We start from the raw sequence: 25,199 nt of genomic DNA on the forward strand, positions 1-25,199 counted from the left end.
TCACCCAGCCTTCATCTCTGAAGGGCTGAAGGATGAACTGAAAGGGAAATCTTGGCAACTACTGCAAATCATAAAGTGAGAGCAGCAGTATGGTTTTGGACAAACCTCACAACTATATTTGTCATCAGAGTACTTTCTGCACAGGGGCACTCTCACATATAGTAAAGAATTAGATTTTTTTTCCCTTTAAGACAAGAAATCAATGAGTTGTTAAGAAACCCTAACTTATCAAGAATCACAAAAGAAAACAAGAGAAATGTTTTGAGGACTGGAGAGGTTTTTAGGTCTCCACTATTCCAAGAGCTTTATCTGTTAACTATATGCAAAAGAAGATTGGTGACCAAAACTGAGAAAATACTTGTTACAAAGAGGTGCTTTAATACCAAGAAGAAAAGGATAATAAGATCTAGTTGCTAGAAGCTGAAACAAAGCAAATTGAGAGTTACAAATACAACTCCCTTTTTCTTAAATTCACCATTAGAAACTCTAAGGAGGAGCGGTGCATTCAGTAATAAATTGGATTGGCTATGGCTTAGCAACTTGTTCTAGTTAGAGAAACCTATTAAAACTCATGTTGCTGTAACCAAGTGGAAGGCTATGATTTATGATATACAAGGAGATCTGATCCAGCTTTTAATGAAACTGGTATAAGCTGTAGGCTATGGATGCCATGGGTCTGAGGATTTTGCCTTTTCTACATGACAAGTGCACATGAAGCTGTTAATGCTGGAAGTGGTACTGCCTGGTACATTTTCCACATACATTTAATAAAACATCTGTGCAGGAAATACTTCCCAAAGGACACACTCAGAACCTGTTTCAGGGGGCATCAGCTCTTACTCAGGCTTTGACCATTAATATATATGATTCCATTATCCTTTCTCATTAAGTAGTACTAGAAGCTCTCTTTGCTAATGCAAATAATACATGGCAGAGGGGACAACCCTATCAGGTCCTTTTGGGAGGACAGAAACTCTTGCCTGATTAGATTAAGTATCCTTTAAGAGACATTAGTAATCTAATTCAACCATTTCGAATGGAGGAACAGGAAAAGGCTTGCATTACCAAAATAAAAGGTACTTCTAGCATCTAACAACTTCTAACACCACGTATCTTACTACTCACTTCTTTTTTGAAAATTAACATTATTTTAAAAGAGTAACAAATTCAAAGGAATGTGATAATATTTTCTGAAATTAATTTCACTAAAATATGTAAAGACATAATAAATCAAATTTTTTTATAATACTCAAAGTTCTATACTCAAAATTTTAATGAAGTTTCTCTAACAAGAAAACAAATTAGGACATTTGAGATGCTTGTCTGAATGGCACATGTGAGTATTTCTGCAAGATTTCTCTCTAACCCTTACAATTTTTCCATGCAAATCAACAGGAAGCACAGGCAGACTAGGCATTCACCCCTTACATAGATCAAAATTAATATTTAATATCTACAACACAGAAGCTCTAATACTGATGTGAAATTGGGGCCTAATTGAGGAAGATCTGCTGATCTAACTAGCTGTCCTATCCCTAGGGAGTTGTTAGAAGCCTGTAAGTGACAACATTGTAATAATCTTCAAAATATTTATTAATTAGCTATGGGGATACATTATTGAGTCATCAGGAAGCTGTATTTCATGTAAATATTAACAACAACAGCAACACTATTAACTATTTTCTGATGCAATAGCCATGCCCATAGGTTGCTGCTTTCATTCCTCCATCTCTAACCATGTCACTTCCCTAGAAAAACTGTGTGGTCTGAAAAAAATCAAATAAGTTTGGCATCATCTGTGAATTTGTTATTCCTCCAGGGTTAAGCTCAGCTTTGTGAAGAAAGGTCTCAAATTCCACTTGGTGCTGCACAAGGGTGAATTTCATCCTTGTGATTAAAGTCACCTCTGAGTTTCTGCAACAAGGTATTGACTGGAGGGTAACCAATGCACTCAGCTGGACCAAGAAGGGAAAAGGTTTGGAGGAAACCATTATCACATCTCACAAGCCTCCCTCAGCACCAATGCACAAAGATATGTTGTTAGTGCACCTAAGTGTGGCTTGTCAGATGCAAAAGCTTTTGCTTTTATCTCTGGGAGTCCCTGACTCCATTTCAAACCACCAGACAAAGGTGAGCTCTGCCTTTAACACTTGTGTGATGGTTCTGTTCCCACACCCTCCGTGCTTCGAGCTCTCAGAGCAGCCCCAGCCCTAAACACAGCAATTCCCCCACACCTGTGACAGACCCCTGCTCTGTGCTCACTGCTCCAGCCTGGGGACAGCCCCTGTGTGCCCCCTCAGCCCAGGCTGCTCTGCAGCACAAGGCCTTCTCAGCTGCACTCATTCTTCATTTCTGCTGCTTTGAATGAAGTCATAAACCCCAAACACTCTTTGTGCTGTGAGCAGAAACCACGGATGTGTTTTGACGCAACATCAAAATGTTTTAGAGCCCTGTGTCAAGGTATCTGGGGTGAGTGACCCAGCTGGCCACCAGTCACCCAATGCCACCCCCTCACTCCTCCCTCAGCAGGGCAGGGGGGAAATGAGACTGATAAGCTCCTGGTGTGAGGTAAAGCCAGGGAGATCACTCACCAACTGCCATCAAAGGCACAGCAGAGTTGACACAGGGAAAATTACTTTATTGCTAATTAGAAGGGTTTGACGGTGAGAAACAAAGACTAAAACACCATTCTCACACCTGTTTCTCTCTGTTGGGTGCTGACAGGGCTGTTCCTCACACTTTTTCCCTCACACCCATTGCCTGTGGGGCTCTGTTTCCTCTTCCACACATTGCTCAGAGGCTGCAGCAGCTTCTCTGAGGGGCTGGGCCGTGCCCCGTGGCAGGAACCGGGGCAGCCCCGCACTCCCCTCACGGGGTCCCTGCACCCCACTCTGCCCCTCAGCCCCCGCAGGGGCAAAATTACAATTCCTGCAGTGACCCAAACCAAGGCAGACCTGTGCCTCACCTAACACAGATCCTGCTGCACAGGAACCACCTCCTCAGACCACTGTATTCTTTTCCCTGCTGAAAAAAAGGCTTTACCATGACAAGCCCTCAAGCTACATCCATGCAGTCAATACCTCCTGCAGAAATTACAAATTATTATACATAAACTGGGCCCTAATTCTGGAGTAAGTGTTCACACACATATTCTAGTGTTGTTATTTTGAAAAGTATAAAGGTAAAAAGGAGCACCTCTCCACCAAACCTAACAACAGCTTTAGAGTTTCACCATCTCTCAAGCCCTTTCAGGTGAGACAGCCTTGCCATGCTGGAAGCACTGAGGTGAACAAGCTCCTCGTGAGTGATGCAGCTGCCTCTTGTTCTGCACACTATGGTTCTGTCAGCAAATACAGAAACTGCACCCATTTAAAGAAGGAAAAAAAATGTAGAGCTACATTATAGTACTCTCCATCTTTTTTTTATTTTTGGTCAATGATAGCTGTCAAAACCAGTTCACTTGTAAGTACAACAGGAAGCTTGCTGCTCTTGGTGTACTGGATGTCCCCAAAAGAGCTGTGACAGTCATGAGACAGGGAGGATGCACAATTCTGTGGAAGCATCACCAGTTCCTGGGTCAGTATATGAACTTGTTGGCACAGGACTTGTACCCCTGGCACCAGAGGCACAGCTAAGCCAGAAGAGCAGCCTGAAATCAGGTTTTTGAGGAGGAAATATATTTATATTTATCTGATTTCTGCAGGATAACATGAGGAATATGATTATGGTGATAAATTAACTTTGTAAGAGTCTTTGCTATCTAGAATTTGTGCCAGCACTGCTTACTGCTTCAGAGCAGGAGCTACAGCAACAGTTCCTAATACTGCAGCACACATTCCCAGGAATTATTTAGGATGGAGACATGGGAGTACAATCAGAGGATGAGAAAAGGAATCATGCCTTGGACAATGAACAGAAGGGTCTGACTCTGAAAATCATCTGTTCTTCCCTCCTCTAATGGAGATTTCTGAGCTGTACTGATGCACAGTATGCTAGACCAGATGCAGGTTTTTTATTATAAGCCTGTGCTGGTACCTTTGACTCCTGAGAAACCAGTGGTGGAGTTGTAATAGTTTGTCTGATGCCTCCTAGGTAGCAGAGAGATGTGCTTGTCAGGGATACATGAGGGTTTCTCCCAAGAACCAGAGATATATATAGCATCTGCTTTGAATTTGTACAGATGTTTTGAAAGGACAAGGCTTGTGGCCTTGATAATACTTTCACAGATCTAATGAGATTTACGAAGGGAAAAATGATGCTTTATATTAAATATATGAAATTAATGGTGATTAAGAGAGAGAAGTTCCATGGTAGAGCAGTGAACCTTTTGGAGTCCTGACACAGGCAGTAAAAAGCCTGGACAAGGAGAAAGGTGAGAGCTGCCAACACACAGGAGGCATCTTTGGTTTCCCACATTTCCTGCATGATTCCCCTCAGAGATATTGCTGGCAACTACACAAGAGAAAAAACCATCTGAAATATGACCTAGTAGAGGTACAGGAATATAAAAACTGCTTGAAGCAGCAACATGGTGCTAAACTGATGTCTAATAAGTCTTGATTTTCTATGTTTGCTAATACATTAGCTTCATAATAAATATCCAAATCCTATGCAGTCTTTGCCAATGAAAGCATTGACCTTTTATGATAATTTTGTGTTGTTTCTAATAATATTTACTAGCCAATTTGAAAACCTTTCAGTCATCAGTACAAATTAACAAAACTCTTGTGTGGGCATTAGGGTTTGAAATTTGTAATTAGCTCTTACCTAGCTTCAGCTTGAAATAAATTCTGACATTAATGTAAATAAAAATCATCATCTGCTCTGTATTAGCAGAAAAATCAGTTTTCTAGAAATAAATGTGGACTACAAAAGGTTTTGAGTATTTCCTCTTCCTACAAACTTCAAAACCAATCTTTTATCACAAAATTCTAAGTATAATCAGAAAATAATTATATTCTAGCTGAGTTGTAAATTAAATCAGAATTGCTAAACACGAGTTCTTATCTCAGACTGGATCATTACTGTACTAAAGAATATTAAGATGCAGAGGCCCCCTCCTGAGCTGAGCATTGTCATGCAGGACCCTATGTGTTCTGCCAGTTACAAAAAGAAATATGGACATTTTGTTGGATGCAAGAACTTGGTGATCTTCTCAATAAAAGCCTCCACATGCAACAGCTTTTTCAAGTCATCAGAAAAATGGGTGAGTTCACATTAACCTGTGAATGATTCACAAATGTCCAATATTTTCTGCACCACCACTCCATCTCCTCCTCTCCTCACCCCACAAAACCCCAACTAGCCACAAAGCCCCACCTGTTTCTGGAGTCAGTATTTAATTTTTTTTTTTTTTTTTTTTTTTGTGGTATCAAAATTACAATTTGCTTTTCCATCTCCCAGGGACAGCACTGTTATTGTTTTGGTGTACCTGCTGCTCAGTTGTTTATTTCTTTAGGTATTTCCCAAATTCTCCTGTTTATTGAGCAGCCTTTACACTCCCTCATGCTCTGAGGTACAACACTGCAGAGGGCTATGCATTCCTCACGACACCATTCTCTCCATCTATCTTTCCTTACAAAATACAAGCTCCCAAGGAGAAGGAAAAAAACAAACTAAACCAAACCCTCCTGCCCTACCCATCCCAGACTTTTTCCCAGTGCCTCTGTAAATACAATTTCCCAGGCTCTTAGCCCATATTTTCATTTTATTTTGTGGGTTAAGCATGAAATCATTGAGCTCAATGGGATGGAGAGTATCTCTGCCACTTTGCCAGAAAAACTAGAATGCAGTCAGAGATTCCTTTTTGTTTCCAAACCTTTTAGTGCAAATGCCTTGAAAAATTTAATTTGTAGTTAAAAAAAACAAAACAACCAAAACAAAACCCTGCAAAAATATATTTGTAAATATTGATTTGTAACAAATAATCATCACTTTGGATAATTTAATGTGTTTGAACAAAAAAATTAGTTTTAGTTGCACAATATAAAGTCCTTTTCTGTGATCTGCTGTAGAAACCACCAGAATACTGGAGAGACAGAGAGAGAGACAGGATATCTAAATAGAAAAGCCATGCATGTTTATACACAGTGGTAAACAAGAGTTACTTGGAACACAGCTGTATTTGTGTGGTTTCCCCATTTTCTCATTGCTGGGTGCACAGCACAAGAGTGTTGGATGATCCGAGCTGCTGACAGCAGTAAAAAGCCCGATTACTACTGCTCTAGATATGTCAATACTTATCCTTTGGAAGATGGGTGGAACTGCTTGTCTGAATAAAACAAAGCAGAGGAAGAGGAGACTATTGCAAATCTGGCTCTGCAGAGTCTAAGGAATGAAGTAGGACGTGGCATAATCAGAACAACTGCAGAGGAATGTCACATACTGAGCACAACTAGTCAGCACAAGAGGAGTAACTTGACCTAATCTCTCCATACAGTTTACAGGATAAAAAGAGACTCAGTGATCAGCAGTGCAAGCTGGTCTCTACATTAAAGCTAACCTGGACCAGTGAATAAGAGGGGAGGGAAGCAGCATGATCAGAGCAATGTGCATGAGGGAAGGCAGAGCAATGTAAAAAATTCATGGCTAGGACAACCACAGGAAATGATGTGTTGCTGGCAGATGTTTGTTTTAAAGTTTTCCACAACTCTGACTGTGCACAAGAGCAGCAGCGCTCTCAGTGTGCTCGGAGCTGCAGCCAGAGTAGAGCAGGACAGCCCTGAGGAACAGCCAGTGGGAAGAGCTTCTGAAGAACACCCCTGGAAAAGCCAGCTGCTTACTGTCCTTGCAGTGCCAGCTGGGCATGTCCCCCTGGCTGCCATCCCCTGGCCCCTGTGCCAGCCTCACCTGCTGCCTCCCTTCAGCAGAGAAACACCTTGGCTTTTGCCCACTGTCTTTTAGGGACCCAAACAGATTTTCAACTTCCTTTCCCCCTCTCCAAGATAAATAAATTGCAATGTTTTAAGTCAGAGGCATTTATAAGACCTTGTATACCACAGGTCATTATTTGCTCCAGTATTGAGCTTAAAATCTTGTGTGTGACTTTCCAAAAAGGCACCTAGTCCTGACCACAGCTTGCCAAGAACTGGAAAACCTCTGCACTCCCTTAGGTTTGTTCAAGGTCAATCAGCACCACTGTTCACCTTCCGTTTGTACTCTCATTTGAATTTATTGTTTCCGTTTCCAACTGATGATTCTTGTTATGATTTTACTTCCTGGATGAGATAACTACATGGAATAAAGAGTCTTTCTTGTGGAGAGGAAACACTACAACCATCTTATCTCTCTTTTCAGCACCTTTCTTGATTTGTCACAGCACATAAATTTGGGCTTCTGAACTAGACAGAGGATTCAAATAGCAGAACCGTGGATGTTATATAAATTATTTAGACCTAAATTATGGTTAATATTTTCATTGGTTACTAAATGACTTCAAACTATTTGCTTTCTTAATGTAATGACCACATTGTCCTGCATGCTTCCAAAGACAGAAAATAAAGAGCAAAAATACACTGCATTCTTAATGCTTTATTGGTGATCTTGCAACTCTTGTTGACTAACAGGCAAAACTACAGCTAGGATGTAACCTTTTCCTAATTGACCCATTTCTGCAGTCATGTCAACTATATCTTTTCTCCTGATAACTCTACCTTTCCATTTCAATTTTCTCTTCCATGAATTCTTTATATGGATTGCTATAATTTTTTCCATTATTACAAGGTTTGCTATTAATTTCTTATCAGTTCCAGCTGTCAGTTCAGACCTGAGTTAGAGCAGCCTTTAAGCCAAATCTTTGCTCATTCTTGAAAGAACACTTGGAACTTTTTGGACACTAAATGCATTCTTCCTGAGCAAATCCAGATTTAAACTTCTGTTTTTGTCCTGTGTCATCCCACCACCCCCACACCCTCTAAAATTTCACATTGACAAATTCTTAGCAAAACAGACTTTTGGAAAGACATTTTCCTATGACCAAGGCTGCCTCCTTTAGTGATGTGATATCACAAACTGCCAAGATTTGAGATTAATATTTCTAATATAAAATAGCAGTTTGACATTTTGGATACACAGCAATATGTCTCAATTAAAGGATCATAAATATAGAGGCAATCGCATTACACGAATGAGTACATTTGCTTCTGGAATTCTCCTGCCATTTTCTGCTGAATAGCACATACAAAGGGTAAAGTTAAAAAACTACCTTCCTGTGTATAAGCAGTACAAAAATGTGTATCTGACACTTGTATATAAAGCCACAATTGCATTGTCCATGGAGCTTTTGAAAACTCTGATTGTACTTCCATGCACAAGCACACACATTATTGCACACATGCTCCTATACAAATGGGCTTTGAGGCTGAAAGGCTTTCAGGCAAGGGATATAAATATAATAAAGTATGATCTTTAATTCTTTGCACACATTATAGCAATATGTTCTATTACTTCATGCCTAAATTGTAGAGCCATTGCATTTGTTCAAACTTTAAGTGATAGTGGCCAATACTATATTGAATTCAGCTTTTGTGTTTCACATTGAACACATGCTATGTTCTAATTCAGTGTTTTGAAATAAATCTTTTACTTTCTAACTTTTCTTCCTTGTATCATCAGAGTGATTTAACACATGTCGTTTCCTGCAATGCTATCCAATTCACACATCAGCAGGTGGTATACAATTTTTCTTTATTTTCCCTCTTTTTTTTTACTGTATAGCTTTTTGTGTGTTTAGATAGAACCCATCTTATTTAAAAAGCAGAGTGGCACTGTAGAACAATGACAGTTTCTACAACATCTCAGAGTTTTTAATTACTCCTGTCACTGTACCATTTAGTAATTGTTTTACTTAGAGATTATGCCTTTCTGCTAGTGGTAGATTTAGCATATGGCCCATATTAATACATTCAAAGAGCAATTACCAATATCAATCAAGCTAACGCTATATGGACTAATTCACATGAATTTGCTTAATGCAAATAACAACAAAAATCCCCATAATTCATCACTTGCATGATCCCATATGCCAGACACAAGTAAGTATTTCTGCACTTTCTTCCACTGCCCGCTAGAGAGACCTTTTGTAGCTGTTCCTGTCTACTTTGCCTGCTGCAAATAATTACTTTTGTCAATATAGTGAGGATCTTTCTCAGATTATTTTTTTCCATTTCTTCTGAACTAATCTTGTCCATATTTTTAAACAACAGGAAATACAATAGAAAAAAAATGCACGTAGACACAATGATAGAAGGTTTTTGAGTAGGACCAACAGTTAAGAGAAGACACTCACAAAATACCAAGATCAGTGCATGGACTACTTCTTTCAACCCCATTAAAATGCTAAAAATCAGAAAGGTCCTAAAAGAAGTCAAGTAAACCAGAACCATATTGTCAACCATCACTGAAGTTGAAAAAAAAAAAAAAAAATCTGTGGTGAGTCAATCTTGTATTTCTGTATTCTTTAAACATGTAAGTTTTATAGTCCTTTAGAAAACTACGCATAAAACAGAATAATAGTTCTGCACAGCTTAAATGAAGAGTTTGGTTTTTCAGATGAACATTTTTGTTTCCTACAGTAGCAATTATAGGAGACACTAGGAGTTGGCTAGAAGGCTCAGTACAATCTATAAACACTTATTCATAGAACCACTGGGTGGACGCTGTATTGGAGCCAAGTCTTACATTCAACATTCCCGTTGTGAAACAAGTCTGACGTTTCTGTCTGTCTCCCTTTTTTAAAGGACAAATCAATTTGTAACAGAGAGACAGCAGTTTGCAACCAACTGTGCTCAAGATCAAAATGAATTAATGATATTGAAATAAAGGTAACAGTGCAGTGAGGAGCAAAAAATTGGAAATAAAGACTAATATAAAATGGAGATCTGAATTAGAAAGGCGCACAAAAAGAACACAGATCAGCCGAAAAAGCTCCTCTTCTTTTCCTAATTTCCTCCTACTAATTCTTTGTATTGTAGCAAATTGATCAGCTGTTAAACATATGGTCACCTCTTTTAAAAAAGATTGCTATCATTTGTGTTTGGCTTGAAGCTAATGTTATCTAGTCTTTTAGAAAATGTTACTGGATATCCCTTTCAAACAATGTCAAATCTTTATCTCTGCTGCACTTTGTTGTTATCCTGCTCAGATGTATCTCACATTTCTTGCGGGCAGACATTATCTGGGGATCTGGCATCAGTTCTGAAACAACAGGATTTGTGCATCTCTCACCTCCTCAGAATGAAAAAAAAAGTTTGCTTGCAACCTAAACACGTTCATCTGAAGGCTTTATCAGCTTACATTTCTACATTAGCAACATACAGTTATGTTCATGAATTAAATTAAAATATCCATAATAAATATTGGCAACACTACTAAAAATAAATATTTGCAACAAGGAGAGACACCAGCTGACTTTCAACATGAATACTTCTGTTCACCTTCTAAACAGAGCGCTGCCCTGCAGCTGGGCAGGCACAGCAGAAGGTCAGCACAGCCCCGAGCTGTGATCATGCCATCAGTTCTCAGGGTCCCACAGCCAGCCAGCAGGCCTGACTGCCTGCACTTTGAGGAGCAAAAGCAAGCTTGGAGCAACAATGCAGCCTGCAGAGTGTTCCATTGGTACTGGGATCGTCCCATTACGGGTCAGTCCAGAGAACTGAACACACAGCTCTGGCAATGGTGCAAAATGGCTTTGCACTGCTTATGGGGCAGAGTGGGAGCTCTCAAGCCAGCTTTTTTAGCCTCCCATGACAGCTGAGGTGCCTTTCATAGTACTGGATCCATTATTTTTCTAAGCTGGTGCTCACGTCAATGATGCTTGATGGAGAAAACCCATCTGAAAAATCCCTTCTTTCCTAACTTGGGACAGATCTGGAGACAAGCTGAAACATCATGTTAGGAAAATACAGAGGAATGAACTTTTCCCCCTCCAGCTGTCCTCTGAAAGGCACTTGTTTTTTGTACAAAACACTTAAACAGTCATAGAATTAGCTGCTGGAGTCCTGATGTTCTGAAAAATTTCTGTCTTCTAAACTGCAAGGCTACCCTTTTTCTTCCGCAGAGAATAAAAGATGGTACCACTGTCTCCTCCTCTTCCCTAAGTGATACCTATAGCCTAATACTACTCTTTCAGAGATGTCCTAAGTTAACCAAAATGTTTAGATTGCAATCAGCACTCAGAAATTGTTGTTATTGAGTAACTCCCTGCAGAGCCAAAGCCTCAAGAAACAGACAGACACAAATACCACAGAACGCTTCTAAATATAGCAGATCTAAGTTGGGTAGAAACAGAGGGATCACAAAAATTCTTTCTTAGCAGCAACTTATTTACGCTCAAAAATTTTTACTCAGGTTCCATGTTAGATGAAAATCTGTAACCAAAAAGAAGCTGCAGGAAAGATTGGATCTTCTTTTTAGGCACTTCCTGAATACCTGTTAATGATACTTAACTGAACTAGAAACAACAGCCTAAGTAATTATGGATGGCCACAGATACAACAGCAAAGTGCCTCTACAGGAGACAAAAGAGAAGGCTGAAGTAATATATTCATAAATTGATTCTGACCTGACTGTGGAAGACACATACACCATGATGTGATGCCTATTCCAGCCAGGCTGGAAATGTTGCACTGGTATGACTACAAAAAGTTTGGATTAAGAGATTAGAAAGAATACTACATAGGGAGTAAGGGACTGACATATCTACCTGATATATAAACAGATCTTTCCCCAGTATTTAGCAAACTTGTGGTATCAGTACTGCAACATGTATTTTTTTGCAGCAGGTTCTTTCTAGCATTCTGTATGCCCCTGAATTGTGCAATTTCTTTGATGTAAACCACATAAGTTTAAAACCCATAAAATCAGAGTTATATAAAAACTATGGCACAGAGTGGATGCTCTGGAAATTTTACAGCATCCTATGTCTGGCTGAGCTTACTCAATTGCCAAGGAAAAAAGTCCTTTTAAGTACAGGATTAGCACTCAGCCCTTGAACAGTAACGTCTGTTCTCTTTAGAATTTAATTGCAAATAACAGCAGAGGATAAAAATAAATAATTTGAACACAATTATATGATGATGAAGCCTTTCCTGAAAAATACTTAAAACAGAAATGGTGGAGGTATTAATGATAATTTAGATTGTTGTCTGGAAGAAGCTTCTCTAGAGTCTATGCTTTTATTACCTGCTTAGTCACATACATTTTCCCTATTAATATTCTGTTAGTGAGCAAAATAGTTCTTTGGGATATTCACTTAACTAGATTAATACAGAAACTGGAAAAAATGAATGCAGGCACACAAGTTGGGCATTAAGAGACTCCTTGGTTATTTTACAGAGCAGTTCCAATTTATAGGTCTCTAAATTATGTGACAGATACTTTCCTGGAAAATGTTCATTTGACTCCAGTGCACTTCAGCATGGTAGTGAGAGTTTGCCCCAGCACAGAACTAAGCAATGTTTAATATATCCTCATCACTGGAATCTTTCCCCTCTGTAGGAACATGAAACAGTGGCTCTGTTCTAGAAGGCTATATATTCTTTAAAACAGGGGCTGTAGAACAGGTCACTTTGGGTGGATTACCTGGATTTCGAGTAATTTTTTAAGGTAAGTCTGTATGTCCTTTTCCTCTTTGTTGCATGCTACATGGTTCCATATTTCTCTTCTTGGAATTCTCACAAACTCCACAGGATGAAACTTCCACTTCTCCTTACATGGAACATTATGGTACAACTTGTGCCCTGGTCACTTTTCCAGGAAAAGGGAGAGTTGGACCTACATCATCTGAAATACATCTTTGCCCAGGCTTCCTTTCAGCTACCACATAAGGATCAGGCTGCAATAAGAAGTCCATAATACACACATACAGTTTGCTTTAAAATGAAGAGAAATTTCGAGCATTTCAGCTAGGACAATCTGTTTTTTTGCAGATTTGTGTTTTCAGCTTTTAGCTGACTGGTAAGGTGCAACTCCTGATTGATCCCTCCTGCAAGTCAGGGCACAAATCTCATGAAACAGAGACCTGTCCTTTGAGTAGGAATTCCTTCCGTAGCTTTTCACTTTGTGTCACAGATTATCTCTTTTGCCCATCTGAAGAACTAACTTATCCCAAAGTGCTCCACTTTTCCTTCCTGCCCCCACAACTGGCCCATTGGTTCATAGGTCATGAGGGTAGAAGGAGAGACAGAGAAATGCAGATGCTTTCACAAGGCTCTGGAAAGAACTGTGGGTACACAACACAAGCCAAGGCTGTGTTTTCTGTATTGAGTGCAAAGAGCAGCCTGCCCACAGCACTGCATTCCTGGATTACAGGAACCCAAAGTTCTTTTACTGGACACTTCATATGCTTCCAATATGCCTGTGAACAACTCATATGGTGTCTTTGTGTCCTGCCTATATTTACAAATCATTTACCTTCTATAGGATTATGAGTAAGGGTTGTGTTGTATTACAATCTTACACAGTTATCTGGGTAATTGGATACTTCTGTGAGCTGCTATAATATAAATAGTTAAAAACAATCCTAAGCATGGCTTTATTAAGTAGCTAATGGTAATGAATAATTTTTTCATGCACTGTAAATTACCAACCTGGACGACAATATCTGTGTGCAGTAAATCCCCTTCACACACAGCAGCTCAGCAGGTACATTCAGCTGGGAAATGGCTGTGCCCTCACCTATTCCACAGAGCCCTCCCTGGTAGACAAGTCCTTGGTATTAGAACAGGTAAGACTATAATGATATTCAATGTAGAAAATAAATACTCCAGTATTTTTGTTTCACCACTGTATTGATGCATCACAAACCCTTCTGGTGTGATATGCATCTCACACATATCCAGGTCAATGTGTACAACAAATATTTAAGACTTCTACTGCCTCTAACAAGAAGAAAAACTTTAAAATGTAAACTGTCCATCTTAAAAATACCCAAAGATTTAATATGTTTAAGACATAAGTGAAAAAAAATGTTCTAATATGCTTACTTTATGCTCACATTAAAATGCAGTGTGATCTCTTGTAATCATCAGCAAGATGCAGTCTGAACCTCATTTCAAGATAATTGCCATCTTTTAGTATTAAAGAAAAATCTACCTTTCCAACTGCAATTGAAAAGAATTTAAAATCACAACAGCAGTTTTTGATTTGCTCTTTAAGTAGTGTGGGTGAACCATCATGGAAAATTAAAACATAAGGCAAAGAAATTTGCTAAGAAGGTATTACACCTTTGCAAATTATTCAGTCTTTCCTTAGCAAATCTTTAATATATTGGAAAGATATAAAATAATTTAAAAGAAATTATATAAAATTCTTTATAATTTCAAAAGATCCTATCTATTCTAGGAATAATGGTGGCTTGCTTAAAACAATCAAGGCATTTTGCTTATGTGTCACTTTGTACCACTGTAGCATCACTCTGCAAAGAGGAACAGAGGTTCTGCTGAGATTCTCTGCCATCTTCCTATTCCACTGAATGATGCCCAAGCAGTTGCTGGTGGGCAGCAAACACACAAGTGCAGGAAAGCTGGATATCAAGCTTCCCAAGATCCCTGTTCCTGGAAGTAATAGTTCTTGTTTTGTTAAATGGAAGTGTTAATGAGCCAAACACTTGTCATTGGCCATAAGACAAAGGCACAGGACTGCTTTCATTTATTTAATTGAACTGTTTGATGTATATTAGTGCTGTCAACACAAAACTGGGAAACACATTCCTCCTCCCCTGAAGACAGTGAAACACTAACATGGAAAAGTGACAGATCCCAGCTTCAGATCCTGCTTACAAAAGGGAAGGCACTGGAGAACACCATGCAAATGCCTGCTGAGAGCTTCTAATCTCCTTTCATCCCAAGCAGACAATCACTGAAGCAGCCAGCACTGCACAGGCACAAATGCAGAGAGGACCTGATTCCAGAGGAATCTGCTTTAAAAACAGAAGTAATAATTGATCACAGACTGGAGCTCCAGCAAACTCAAAGCAAATGCTTATCTAATACTGCACTTTTGTCATGCCTTAACATGGAAAATGCTGACTTCTACAAGAAGAGGAGCTGCCTTGTGTCATCAGAGTGAGTTACAGCATTCCACTCTATTTGCTACACAAGCAGCAGAAGTGGCTTGAAAATCAACAGTGGAAATAGCACAACCAGTGGCCTGCATGCAAGCCAAGCAAAGAATGGGAATTTAAATACATGTACCGGTTAAACCTGGTGAATGTCATCCCAAAAGGCAGGGAAAATGTACCAAGGAGCCAATGCCTGCATTGCTCTCAAGCCAACACCTTTTTAGCCTGGGCTGTGAAGTTCAGCTTTGTAGAGATACGAGTACAAAGGGTACTTGAAGGTTTGGGTGTTTGGTTGGTTTGTTTTAAGTTAGTTTGTTTGGATTTTATTTTCCTAAACTGAATTGGCCCTTAAAAAAAAATTATTTAAATCATGGCACACTTAATGGATTTGTTATATCATATTCTTTGGCTATATTATTCAACTATATCTCATTTGCAAGTTTATTTTTCTTGATTAGATACAAGGCAAAGCAACTCTGAGGTACAAATATTTTTTTAGATACAAAATACATTATCTAGATAAATTTTTGTATAACTAATATACCTAGCTATTTGCTTTTTATCTTGGGATTAAGAAATTATTTTTAAAATTACTTTGATGGCCCCATTGCCACATAATTAATATTTAATTAATATCTCAAACAATAGCTATTATTTTATGCAAGCAATGACTGTCACAACAAGTTGCTCTTGTACTGACATGATGTTAATGAAAATACAGCAAATCTCAGATTTTTTGAGATATCTTTATGATTACCAAAAGACAGAAATAAAAGAGTATAAACATTTGTTCAGCCCCAGGATATGCTCCCTTTGGGTTTTTAACTGAGATACAAAAAATTACTTAAGATGTGAACAAATGATCCCTGAAAGTCAGGCTTTTTGTTAAAAAGAAATAAAAAAAAATATATATAGATATATATAACATTTTAATTTAAAACCTCTCGGTTCATAAAAGTCATAGATTTAAAAAATCCATTCTCCATGTATTATTTCATAACACCTTTTATCTTTTTGATTTTCTGCTCTTAAGTATATCATCATCAAGTAAGGGTGTGGAATGTTTACTTTCTGTGAATTTGAACTGAGGGCCTGACTTGGAGAAGCTACCAAGCTCCCAATTTATTTCAGGCTTTGAAAGAGCAGTGTTTTTCATTGCTACTCATGGCTGTCAAAACTGCCAAAGTATTAATGATATGATGTGGCTCTTTAATTCTCTCCATTTTTCTTTCGTTGTCTCCTTGCCTTCCATCTGTAAGAGGCTAGTGTTTGATGGATACAAGAAACATAAAGAAAAGGTTAATTTCTTGCCAGGAATGTTTTTCTCTTTATCTTTCGTAGTTGTTTTTTTTTTGGTACTTCAGGGTGAAATATTCCTACTGTGCAGCCAGATGTTCTATAATCCTCTTTTTATAAAGCCCAAAGGACTCAAATCCCAGGTAAAGTCTCTTCCATGATGACTTGAATGATGGGTAAATTCAGGCTTTAAAGTCAGATAAGAGTTTAAGGCAAAACTGAAGTGTGCTTTTGCTAAAACAAAACCACTCCATCTAATACCACACATTTATAAATATACTAATATTCCTTTGCTAGGAAATGATGGCATATGTTTGTTACCACACTGCTATGAAGAAGAAATGACATCTGTTAGATGTTCTGCCACAATACAAAAAGGCAAAATATTTAAAAGTTGAAATTTTGATATAGGTAACTTCCAATAGATAAGAATGAAACCAAGAGCAACCTAATTCTGTGGAAGGCCAGAAAAGAGCAGCTGTACCATAATCAGGGAATTCACCAGCCTAAGAATTTCAGGACCTCCTTGTCCCGAATCTGACTCGTGGGGGCAAATTAGTCACATAATGATACTAAGATACAAAGATTACACATCAGAAGTTTGCATCCTAAATAAGAGTAAAGATGAACGTGTGCCTTTGTCCAGACACACAGGGCTGTAACCAAAGCCTGTTTGCCAGGAGCAGGGTGCCATCTGCCCTAGAGGCAGCTCCACCCAGTGCCTGCCCGTTCTGCAGGTCACACAGTGAATGCAGAGCACACGGATGCACCTGCAAAGCCATTGGGTTTGGTGGCCCTGATGTCTGCACATAACAGCTCCCCAAAACTCCATCAATAAAACTAGCAGGAGGCCAGCCATAACACATGCTGCCCTTTCTAGTGTTGAAGAAGTTGTTGTTTCACTCTGTAAACAGCTGATTCCACTATTTACTCTTGAATGATGGGGTTAAATTTCCCACAAGGAAAATCAATATAAAGACCCATAAGGCAGAAGTACTATTGCAGTTAAAACACTAAAGAGCTGCTATATGGCAGTAGGGTTTCTAATGACTAGAGAGATGTGATTTTAGTGGAAATATCTTCCTACCACGGTACAGACTGAAAGGAAAACTAGGTATCACAAGTCAGTGAGGAGAGTGGATAATTACACGCTTTCAAACAAGAAAGAAAAAGAGATGAACATAAGAGAAGTAGATCACAAAGATTCAGGCACCTGAACTGTGCTGGCTCTGTTCAGCTCCAGCTTTTACCACCTTCAATTTTCACCCCTTCCTGAAATGAATGTGGACATCAATTATCCAAACATTGCCAATGAGCAGCCACTCAGTCCCAGTGGGTGACACAGTCCAACTGTACACACCTGAATCAGCTACAGTTCAAGAACTTCATGTTCACAGGAATATACACCCCACTTTTGATCTAGTACTACTGCCTCATATATCACATTACATTAGGCCACCCCCAGAATGATGATGCTGCATCCTGTTCAAGAATACTTCATGGATTTTGGGATAACTGGTCCTCAAATTGTTAAATTCTAGTTTCTGACTGCCTAATCTGAGTACTTAGTTCTTTCCTGAAAAAGCAATATCCTGGCAGCAACTGACTAAATGAGAACTGCTTTCTTAAAAATAAAATCCTAAACTGCTCAAGAAAAAATCCAAGCATGGAATTATGAGCTCTTGTAGTTTTGATGCAAAAGCTTAAAACAGAGTATACCCTAAAAGCTTAAATGCTGGAATGCAAACAATTCATATCTTGAGGTAAAGAACAGAACAATTCTGATAAATTGGGGAATATTATATATTAGAATTGCAAGAAAATAAGCCTTTTCCAACCTTCTCTCTGGAAATACTGCAGAACACTAACCTCTAGTCATGGCTGGGTTATCCCACACACCCTGGTGACCCTCCCTTGCAAAAATTTAAAATGCTAACAAATACAAATATTCTTATCCTATTTTCCCTTTTATATCCATTTTTGTCTACCTCTAAATTGCTCTTAGTCTTCATCACATGGTAAAACCTTTCCAATGCAGATATCTTATGTCACAGTTGTCACGGTGCCTGACACAGTAAGACTTGGAGCTGTATGGAGAACCTAAGAGCTGCTCCTATAACCAGCCAGCCCCCATGAAAGCATTGGAAATTGCTCTTATGCCTCTCCAATTATTCAAGATCAGTATTTCTGGGCAGAAAGCAATGATATCTGCATCTCAGCTTAAAATTAAAATTAATTAAATCAGTTTCAGATTAAAATAACACCAGTTTAAACTATTTAAATATCAATGGACTTTTAATGGAGACAGATAGAGAAGGTATAGATATCTGAAGATAAACTAAAAATTTTAGAGGTCTCTAAGACAATCTCATTTTTTCCAAGTTTGTTTTAAATTGTTCTTCCTCTGCCTTTTTGTGCACTTCTTTTCAGCCATCAAAGGCAAGTTTCTTTTGCTGGCTGAAGACCCACTCAGACCTATGAGACTCAGGGGAAAAAAAAGCTACTGTCACAAGTGTTGACCACACTGGTGTGTTCTGAGGTTTAACAGAGCAGAAGCAGTTGAAAACTGTCACCTGCACTATCTGTGCCATTTTCTCAACTCTTTTCATTCATCTCCGTGGAAACTACCTTTGAACAGCAAAATTAGCACTTGTTTTTGTAAGTTTGGATTTTTTTTTTAATATATAATCAAAATAATTAAACAGCAGTGACACATTTAAACCCTCCATGTCACACTCTTGTACAGCATGACTTCACTTCTAGGCAGGCTTAATCTTAAATTGGTGCCCCATGTCAAGTCAACAGCTGGCACCTCTCATCGGAAACAACATTTTAATGAATCTTATTTCACATACTCAAGAATGCACTTCTCATGTTTTATAAACAAATTAACTTTTCCTTACAAAATAAAGATTGGTTGAGCCGCTGCAGACTTCAGAATAAATGGATATCTAATCAGCTACAAGAGCCCCATTTCTCTATGCCCTTCCTCAAGTTCTTCTCTCAACATTACATGGGATATCCATTATCACCATTCCCACTGATCTAAAGCACACAGTTCGGTAATTTCCACTTTCTTTCAGCCTAAAGATGCAAGAGCAACAACAAAGTGGCACATACAAATGGTGTGCAAACATGTTCAGCAAGTGTGGGCAAATAGGTAAATTACATCTATCTATTGCAATCTCCCTTCTGCTTGCACAGATCTATTTTTACATTTGTGGCCTGTTGAAAATCTGCATCATGCTGCTCACTCACCTTCTGGGTTACATTTCCATCAGTGATTATTTAAAATACAGTCATCTCAAATGGGTAACCAAGCAACCAAATATGCCCCCATTATGAGAGCCAGGGACCTGCCTAAATCAGGGCAATTCATTCAAATCACGGTCTTCCTAGTAAGACTCAGATAGTTAAAGGAAACACTACACAAGTCCCAGTCTTCTGTTAATTGTGAGAGCAATCAGTATGAAGCTACAGTATCTGAGTATCATTTACCTTGGCAGGTAACTGGATGGATTGCTATGAAAGGTCCAGCAAAACTGTTTATTACGACTAAACTGAATTTTCATCCAAACCAAATTTGTTCTGATAAAAGCTTTCTTTCTGTTTTTTAATTTCTGTAGAGAGAGCTGTAGAGAAACACAAAACTTCAAGTATTCAATTGACAGACAGGACCATGGGGATTTTTTCCTGTTGTTCTTCCATTATGGCCTTCCTGGGAGGCTGCATGCTCCAAGGAGGAGACAAGCCTGGAACAAACCTAGAGCACACCCAGAGTCATGGAAGGGCAATCAGAGGAAGTACAGTCTAACCATGGAAACTGGAGCTGTAGGCACTGAAGTCTGGGATAAGAACCAAATACCTACAAATAATCTATTTTGTGTTGCCTCACTTGAGCTGTCCTAGCCTGGTGCCCTGGACCACAGAGCAATCAGCAGCTGGAAGGCACAAGGTCTCCACCTGCAGTGCATCCTCTGAGTGGCTGCAGGCAAAAGGTGCTCAGCTTCCACTTGACAGCTGCTCTGTCAGCAATCAAAGCACATGGAGAAGGGCTGCCAGAGCCACTTCCAAACTGTGCTCTGGGCTGAATGCTAATGTAGGGCATCCTGAGATACCAAACTGCTACACAAATACACCACCAGAATGTACGGGTCAAAAATAATTTACCAGAAATAAATGTCAGCATTTAGTCAAATGGTGCCCTCTGATATGAGCAATTTTTTAAGCGTATGACTTTTATTCTTCATTCTCAAATAATATTGCAATATCTAGGCATTTCAACAGCAGGCATACTTCAGGTCATTGTTTTTTTAGTCTATGCAACAAAAACCTTTGGATCATTTCTTACAGTGGCCTGCATTTATAGCCAAGCAATGATCAGCCTAAGCTTTGACTTCCCATTGATTACTTCCATTTCCACAGTTTCCCTGCTTGCAGAAATGGGATTAATTTTTGCAAGCACAGTCATACAGTGAATTTGTTGCTCATGCACTGGGCTGTCTATGATCAATGGACCAGCGATTAAGTTATACTTCTTTAACTGATTAGAATAAGTATAAAAATAGATTTTTTTTCCCAGGCTTGCTCACACTGCATATTTTTCAGCCTAGATTCTAATTTCAATATGACAATTTCACAGACTGAGATACTGTTCAATGTGGGGAAACAATTGCTGACAAAAAACATTATTTTCCTTTTGCTCCAGAATAACTAGGGAAGGAAAAAGAGAGTGCAGTAAATCTTAAAATTAATAGATATTGCGAAGGAGACTTAATTCTTTACTCATATTAATACTAGAAATCTTGAGATTTTGTTCTCTCCAAATGTCTGCCTTATCACAAACTCACTCTTTATCACATCTTACACATATTTGAGATTATTTCTGCATGAAAGAAGAGTACTCAGGTACTCAACATGGGAAAATCTAAACCTTTGCCATCTTTAATCAGATCAAACTATGCTTTCATTCCTGTTTTTTCTTAGCTTAAATAGGTTTTCAGGGATGTGCAAAATCTTGATGATAAACTGGGAATGAATTCAGAACCTGCTTTCTGAGCCTTTTCATTCCAAGGGGATGGACAATTGGACACACACATTTTAGGCAGATTAAACTCTTAAACAAACCTTCTTGGTTTCTCTTTCCTACACTGTTGCTGCCAGCCTTAGAGGTTTGTTCAATGTGGATTTTAAGCCCTTTAGAAAAATAACACAAGTTCTTCTTTAAAGCAGAATGGCAGGCAGCCATTTCTAACTATAACTGCTATCTGCCTTTATATCAGACGACAACCATACAAGATATCTCCTGGGTAAATAACATTATGCTAACAGTCAACACTTAGGCAAAAAAACCCCCATATTTGAGGTAAATCTTTCTGTGCCCTTTTGGTAAAAGTTAAGGAAAAAATGCAGGGGACATCTTTAGAAAGCATAATTTTTCAATGTGCGTTCTTTTGCATATTTTATGTTCAAGGTATAATTGCATATTAGATATGTTCCTTACATTAAAAAGATAATATAAGAGGAGATAAAAAAATTACTTCAGAGAGATCATAGAACGCTATGAATCATTTTTTACATACTGTTGGACTAAACCTATAATTTTCCTCAAATGTAACTTTCCTATTCAGTTGATTACAAAACTACAGAAATTCCTCAGACATCCAGAACAAGTTCCTCTTGCAGAAATGAGCTCCCAGGCTTAGATGTGGTCCTCAAAAAATCCCCTTTCTGTCATTTGTCTTTATATCCATTTAGGTTCTAGCTTTGCTAATATTATTAGTGATGTGCACTGATGTCTGTTTTAGACAAAACAAACCCCACAGTTATTTACCTCCTTTAAGATTTCAGTGTCATGTGAAAGATGAGCAGTAGAGCAGATAATATTTTTTTACAAGTGTGATGAACCAAAAGAGTGAATATTGGCAAATGTTCCACCACTATTTAGTTCTGCTGTACAATCTCATTTCCTGCTTCACACCAATCACTGTACTGTCATTGTACTGAGTACTATTTCAAGCTTGCAATAATCTACTTAACAATTTGTGCAAAATTGTTTGTGCAAAACAAAGGTTATGCAACAGCCATCATTCTTTTTTTAAGCAATTGAAAATTATCAGGATTGATTTTTTTTTAAGGTCAGAAATCGCTGTATGCTGAGAGATACAAATTTCCCTGCAGGGAACTGCAGGGGAAACGGAACAGGACTTATTTAAAAATACAAGCACAGAAGACTGTGGAAGAACTCCAAGAGAGTGAAGACTGTCTTAGAAACTGTAAACAAAGAATGGTTATCAGTGGGAAATACTTCAAGAATCCCATGGAAACAGACCAAATAATATTTTATGAATTGGCTCCTTTAAGGCACATTTTGTGGACTTTCAAATAGCCTTTGGAACACATGTCCTTGAGACCTGCTATACATAGTAGTCAGCTTAACCTTTCTCACTTTGCTAATGGCCTAAATTAAAACAAGTAAATCTGAATACAATGGTTTAGAGATGAAATTAGTGTCACACATCACCTGTGTGTGTTTGGTTTCACAGGTCTTACAGTCACCAACCCAAGGATCCAATCTGTTTGCTTTGCCCAGTTACCAAATGTTGCAGAAGTTCATAGAACTGAGCAGACACTTTCTCCCTCACATCATAGAGATATTTTAGGATTTATTTTTTTGTGAATAGAAACGCAACAGCCCTGGGTCACTCATCCTGTGGTGGCTGCAGGGTGGGCACTTGCAGCCAGGGAGGGCCCTGGCAGCCACTGCTGCTACTGCTTTCAGCATCACAAAAACGTTTTTTTCTGACTGCATCTTGAGTTTTAGAATGGTTGGAGCTGCTTCCTTTGCATAACTAAATTTTCTCAAAGTAAGATCCTAGGCAAGACTGAGCCAAGATATAAAGAATGGCTCCTGTCCTGGCTGCTTGGGCACTTGGATTTGCTAAGGAGGATTCTGGCCTGAAAAACTGAAGGAAAAACCTGCCACATTTTTCACTTTACTGATTTTCTATATGGTCTAAAACCCTCTGTTTGAGTTTCATACTTTGCTGCATGTATTTTTGACTGCAATGTGTATGTATGTCCTTATCAATTACTGTTTTTATACTTTTTTTATCCCCTGTTCTTCACAGGACAAAAAAGAAGCCGCTGTGTGCGCAGTCAAGTAAATCACTCAGAAGAGATGCTACCAACATCATCTCCTCAACTGTGGTGCTGTCACAGAAGCCTCTTTAAGAAAATCCCTGTCCCTCAAACTAAACATAGCAGTCCAAACTAAGTTTTTTAACGATACTGTTTTAGGGGCACTTGCTTATTTCAGTAGAATAATGTTTATTTAAGAAACAACAGGGAGACGAACTGGAATGGGTTCCATTGTTTTCAAAACCTACTGCCAGGAAACAAGAACAGAAGCATTTATGACTTTTTTCCTACAACGCTGCTTCTGAGGAACAGAAAGTTTGTTTTGATAGCCAGTGAATTCATGGAGTTGTAACTTAATTTCTAGAGTTACTGCAGAAATACATTTTACCAAAACCTGAAATTTGATGAAATTCAAGTCCAGATATAATCATATCTATTCTAAACCACAAAAATTTCCCATTGCTGCTGACCTAGAATGAATTTAAAGCCTCCTCTCTTTTGATGACAGGGCCATGATGACTACATTTCTTTGTAAAAAAACCCCAGTATGATCCCACTTAAACTCAAACAATTCTGCAAGTTTGGTAGGTTTGGATTTCTTGTTTACATTTTCCAGGGTTTTTTGTTTGTTTTCTTTTAGTTTCACTAAGTACACTATGGGAATTTACTCTGCCCATTTTCTTTTGCAGGTTCCTCAGGTGAAACAGCCCCAAAGAGCAGGGGCAGTGAGCAGGTAGGCGCTGCCAGACCTCTGGCAGCAAAGGAAACAACAAAACAAACCCAAATAAAACAGGTCTGGAACGAGCAAGAGAGCAATCCCTGGTGTTCAAATGGTTTATCAGAAGAATTATGCTGGACAAGCCTGTGTCCACAGTGTCCTGTATGCACCAAGTAAAACATTCCACCAGTACTTTAACTCCCCAAAATACTGCCAAATGCAAGAAGTGGCAAATTCTTCAAGGTTGCAGCCAAAAGTTACAGGACAACAATAATGATCTGAGCCTTTTCCTTATCAAGTACAGAAGCAATGTGTGAAATTTACTGTTTTTTTCTCTGAGGGACTCAAGATACTCGTGTTGCCACAAGTATTATCAGCTTTCTTTGCTACTAAGAGTCCTTTTTTTCCTAACTTTTCAATCTGATGATTCACAGAGGCAGTCAGTGTTGCCCACTCCCTGCCCACAGCAAACCATACCTGCACAGGTATGCCTGTCAGCCAGCATTATGAGAATTTAAACAAGCATACTGTTTGAATAAAGACATTTTCTAAACATATAACAACCAAAAGTAATAATATGCTACTATTTAAGTCACTCTAATGACAGCTACAGCACCATTTGAACATTTTAATAAAAATCAAGCCTTATTATAAGTCTGTGTTCATAAAAACACTAGTCAGAAATATGCTGTGGTAAATTCCAAGGATGAAAATTAAATTTCTCTTCCCCATGATGCTGTACCTTTGCTTTGACTGGGCATAAACTGGGTTTGGTGTTAGAAAAAGGGAGGAATTGAACACTCCAACAATGCATCAGACTTTTCATCTCTTCTTTCTTAGCAAAAAACCACCCAACACAACATTTGAGCTGTGTCAAGTCTCTTAAGCACGTCCATATACCTTGTGTGTTAATATCACATTTTAATGAAACATATAATTGTCTTAACAGACTATCTATTACCAAATAAGGTCCAGTAAATAAAATGC

The 25,199-nt window shown here is 38.6% G+C and overlaps 1 protein-coding gene across 6 annotated transcripts in view; it reads right to left on the reverse strand.

Moving 5' to 3' along the window:
- SEMA6D (semaphorin 6D) overlaps window positions 1–25,199 on the reverse strand; it is a 342,631-nt gene that overhangs the window by 138,654 nt on the left and 178,778 nt on the right. The window lies entirely within an intron of this gene.

The sequence above is a fragment of the Agelaius phoeniceus genome, chromosome 13, assembly GCF_051311805.1.
Source record: "Agelaius phoeniceus isolate bAgePho1 chromosome 13, bAgePho1.hap1, whole genome shotgun sequence".
NCBI lineage: Eukaryota > Metazoa > Chordata > Aves > Passeriformes > Icteridae > Agelaius > Agelaius phoeniceus.